Source organism: Phacochoerus africanus, chromosome 6, assembly GCF_016906955.1.
Source record: "Phacochoerus africanus isolate WHEZ1 chromosome 6, ROS_Pafr_v1, whole genome shotgun sequence".
In the NCBI taxonomy this organism is placed as follows: Eukaryota; Metazoa; Chordata; class Mammalia; order Artiodactyla; family Suidae; genus Phacochoerus; species Phacochoerus africanus.
Genome location: NC_062549.1, coordinates 42,918,230 through 42,922,947, shown reverse-complemented (window position 1 = coordinate 42,922,947; position 4,718 = coordinate 42,918,230). Strand labels below are relative to the sequence as shown.

At 41.8% G+C, this 4,718-nt stretch overlaps 1 long non-coding RNA gene across 1 annotated transcript; it reads right to left on the bottom strand.

Annotated features, from left to right (window-relative positions):
* Positions 1–1,833: 1,833 nt before the first annotated feature.
* LOC125129184 (uncharacterized) lies at positions 1,834–4,199 on the bottom strand. Its single transcript, XR_007135429.1, has 2 exons — positions 3,034–4,199; positions 1,834–2,331 (listed from the first exon to the last, which is right to left on the bottom strand). It is a non-coding gene; the product is annotated as an uncharacterized LOC125129184 (long non-coding RNA).
* Between the last annotated feature and the right edge of the window lie 519 nt (positions 4,200–4,718).

Here is a 4,718-nt window from a genome sequence, read left to right as displayed (position 1 = left end):
TTACATTGGCAGTGTTCTGGTTTCCTGGGAAGCTGAACCTCTGTGTTTTCAGGAAGGAGGAAAATGACAAGAGGTCTTATCCAAACAGTCACTCACCCATCACTCTCCAGGCTGCTACCTTTAAACCTAATCCAGGCCCCTTTCTTTGTCACTCCCATCTTTAAACGGCCCCATTTTCACAAAGCAAAAAGGCTAGTTTTCAAAGCTACTTCATTACTAAAACTTAAAAATTGAAAAGACAGTAAGTCCAGTTGTATACAGCAGATTCAGTTGTAAACGAGTAGAATGAACTTAACATTCCTCTTTGAGGGAAAGAGTAACCTGGTCTAAACATCAGAGGGATGCCATTGAGGGTCCCCGTGTGACTTTAAACAAGGAGAGATACTGCCTACTCACCCTCTCTCTCTCCACAGCGGCGCACCTCTGGGCCAACACTAACTTTGGCCTCCTGACTGCCAAACAGACTGATCAGAAAAACGCCCAAGCTCAGAGGGCTCCCATGCACTAACAGAAATAATTCAAGGTGCTTTCTAGTTTCCTCCGAAGGGACATTGATCATTTGCCACTTTACATACTGAAGCTTTGCAATAAGAAATCATGACTTCAGGAGTTCCCTCTGTGGCTCAGCGGAAACGAATCTAACTAGCATCCATGAGTTCACAGTTTCAAACCCTGGACTCATTCAGTGGGTTAAAGATTTGACATTGCCACGAGCTGTGGTGTAGGTCACAGACGTGGCTCAGATCTGGAGTTGATGTGGCCGGCAGCTACAACTCTGATTTGACCCTTAGCCTGGGAACTTTCATATGCCATAGGCGAGTCCCTGAAAAGACAAGAAAAAGAAAATGAAATTGTGGCTTCGGGGAGCAGGAAGCTTCTGGTCTAAAGAAACATTGCTGGTGAGCACAGTTCTATTAGGGAATCATGACAGGACAATGGAAGCTCCTATCTCTGCCTCCAGGAGATGACTGTCTTGTTATCATCCTCCCAACACAAAGGGGGAAACTGAGTCCCCTGGAAGCAGGCTTTCCTGTCAAGTGTCCACTGATTGACATGGATAGCACCACCACAGCTGGGAACCCACTCAGAACACAGAAAGGCTACATATGGCCAAAAGGCTGTGGAAAAATAAGCAGAGTTGTTTAACAATTAAATCAGTGCTATGTCAGTGCTGGACTTCCTTGGGGGAAAATTATTTCTCTGACAATCAACAAATAATTTTAGATGGGTGGACTACCCGCCGACTGATCATGGAGATTTTCACAAAACTCCAGGCATAAAACTCCAGGAAATGAAATTAAAAAAGCAAGGTAAATCACCATCAGTTTATTTATGTTATTCATACCATTCTAATTGTAAAACCCAAGCTGAAGACGAAGAAGAGATCAGCTCAGCAGGGTGACAAAGGTTGCAAGGCAGTGCTCCCCACTGTTTCCAAAAGCACTTGTGCCCTGCACTCCCTCCCACACAGAGCTGCTCCATGGTCCCCCAAGAAGGAAGCAGACAGCGAGGTGTTCTTCCCTCCACACCCTGCGTGACTAGCAGCACTAAGCACTGGACTCTGGGGATTTTAAACAAGCCCAGGCAAGCACTCATTTAGTCCTCCTCCTCCAGAAAATACAAACAAGAGTCAGAGCATGGATTCTCAAAAGACTCACCAGTTTCTAAATGCCAGTCCTAGGACCCATGGACCCTTAAGATAACATTTTTTACCAGTCCAGGGAAAAATGAGAAACTTGAGGGCAATGGGATGAGTTTTCCAAAAGACGAATCTGTTGAATTTAAAGAACTGGGTTGTTTGGGGTTTTTTCCTAATAATATGCACTCCCTGTATTTTACAGATGTGAATGTCATTTTATTTATAACATGAAGGTAATACATCATACTAGATTTTTTAATGTCCTTACGAAATGTGATTTGTCAACCCCCAAAGATTGGTTTTGAGATATTGCTAGCTAATGAGATTAAACAGATTGTCCAGCTTTGCTCCTTGGGTGTGCTAGAGTCATCAATCCACATGAGGCTCTGGGTCAGTTTCACCCTCATCCCTGCTCCTCCACGTTCCTTCTCCACTCCTCCAGGTAAGTGTCTACCACACGGTGGCCAGTGAAAAAGATAAGCAACAGTCCATGTGCATGAAAAGGATATTTTCACTCAAATGGCATCATGTACTTAGAAGTAGCTAAACAAATCCAAGCACCTACACTGGATCTCTCATTTTATGGTCACGGTAACTGGGGCAAGAGACGTGAAGTGACGGCCCTTGGTCACAAGAAGGTATGAATCATCTTGTACTCTTTCTGCTTTTCAATAAGGTTTTTGGCCATTTCCCTAAAAAAAAAAAAATACATATATACACACTTTTTAAATTTTCTGAAAGAAATACAATGAATCACATGTTTGTTAAAGTACTCGATGATCTCAAAACCAAAACTCCCTATGAGTCTAGCTATTTCTTTTTTCAATAACTCAATGGGAGTTCCCGTCATGGCTCAGTGGTTAATGAACCCAACTAGTATCCTTGAGGATGCAGGTTCAATCCCTGGCTTCAGTGGGTTAAGCATCCAGCGTTGCTGTGAACTGTGGTGTATGTCGCAGATGCGGCTCAGATCTCAAGTTGCTGTGGCGGTGGCTGTGGCATAGGCTGGCAGCTATAGCTCTAATTCAATCCCTAGCCTGGAAACCTCCATATGCAGTGGGTACAGCCCTAAAAAGACCAAAAAAAAAAAAAAATTCCAAAGAATTTTATTATATTTATAGTTGTACAACAATCATCACAACTTAATTTGAGTCTAGCTATTTCTATAAGGTTATACTGATCACTTGAAAGGTCTGGTGGAATTGATCCATCTAAGATATCACAACTTGAAAGATGATTATTTAGGCATATTATAATGTGATATGCAGAAATTCACTTTAGGAATCCCCTTAGGATCTTTAGAGGTGTTTTTGTTAAAAAAAAAAAAAAAAAACACATGGGGAGCCTATTAATCAAACAGTCTAGAAACTTGTCTATGAAGCCTCTTAGCTCACCCTATTTTTTCCAAGCCATGGGTCCTATCTTCCTTGGCAGCTTCTTTCCAGATCCCAAGAGGAAGCATTTTCCTCAAATCTCTCTGCCACTTGCTTTCAGTTTTCTGCCTTCAAGGGTGGATTTAGAAAATGTCTCCTTCAGATGGGTGCATCAGTGTCTGTCAGACTCCCCCATGGACTTATGCTGCAGAGGCCACAGGCTGGATCCCTGCACAACTCTTTCTCACATCATTATTGGAGTCCATGAACTGACTGGGTTCTAGTATTTGCACACAAAATGTTTACTACTTCTAAATATATATAATAATTTCACTTAAGTGCTTAAGGAAATACCGTAAAGTAGCATCTAACTGTTACCTGTCCTTCATCCACAAGAACAGTGCCTTTAATGATGGGCTCACTGCCCCATAGGTGCTGACAAAGAGAGAGCTTAATTGAAGACTGATTTTTATCATGAACAGCAGGGGAAAAAAGGGTCCCATTCTTGGCTTGGAGATTCCAAATCTAAACTGAGATCCCTCTGAAAGCCAATAACAAATTCTGTTACCTACCAGATCCCAGCAATATGTCATTGCAAGTCTATGAAGCCAAGGGTAGCCCTGAATATCTGCACTATCTTGAGAGCTTTAGTACTCCTTGGTTGAGAAGTGTCACAAGAATTAGGTTCTCCAATCCCCATGCCGAGACCACACTGTGTGAAAGTGATGCTACTTTACAGCAAGGATGGCTTTCACTCTGAATGAAAGAAGACTTCCTTACTTTAACCATTTGTATCCAGCACCAATTATGGCCCTCCGACTTCTCTCTACAAACCACTCTCTGATCTCAGCAGGACTCTCCATCTACTAAAATGCTTACTGGTTAGATTCTTTTTTCTTTGGCTTTTCTTAGACCTCACTCTGATGAAGTATCCTTTAATCTCTTACACACTGCTTCCACTGTATTTGTATAAAGTAAATCTTCAGATATAGTACTCTATGATTTAAAAGACAAAACAGAGTTAAAATGAACAGCTTTCTCTTGGAATTTGATTAGTTTACTACAGCTACATAATCACTAATCTGATCTTTACACCAATTAGAAAAGAATGTCTTTGTGTCTGTGTTCTGACTCTTTGTAGGAAGGAAGAAAGAAAGAAAGGAAGGGAGAGAATGAAGGAGGGAGGGAGGAAGGAAGGAGAGCAGGGAGGGAGGAGAAAAAGAAGGGAGAAAGGAAAGAAGAAAGGAAGAAAGGTCCAATGCCCATCTGGCCTTGAAGGCAGGATATGCCCCCTATCTATATTCTTTGTCTTACATTTCCCCTCTGGGTAAGAGACCAGAGTCATGCACATAGATTGATGATCCTTCTTCCAAACTAATTTCCCATCATTCTGAACAATCTTAAACTAGGATGCTCATCAGACAATAAACAGAGGCAACTGGCCATCCAGAGAAGCCCACAGTGTCATGATTCCTGACTTGACCTCTGCATCCACAGCTTTTTCCAACATTTACAAACCATGTGGGTCAAAAGCTAAATTACACAGACACAGTTGCAACATCAGCAGCAGCTGTCTTTCTCTTCCAGGCTGTTGTCAGGTTAAGAACTGGTGAGTACAAGATGGAAAGGAAAGGAATTAAATGAATAGAATAGAATAGAATAGAATAGAATAGAATAGAATAGAATAGAATAGAATAGAATAGAAT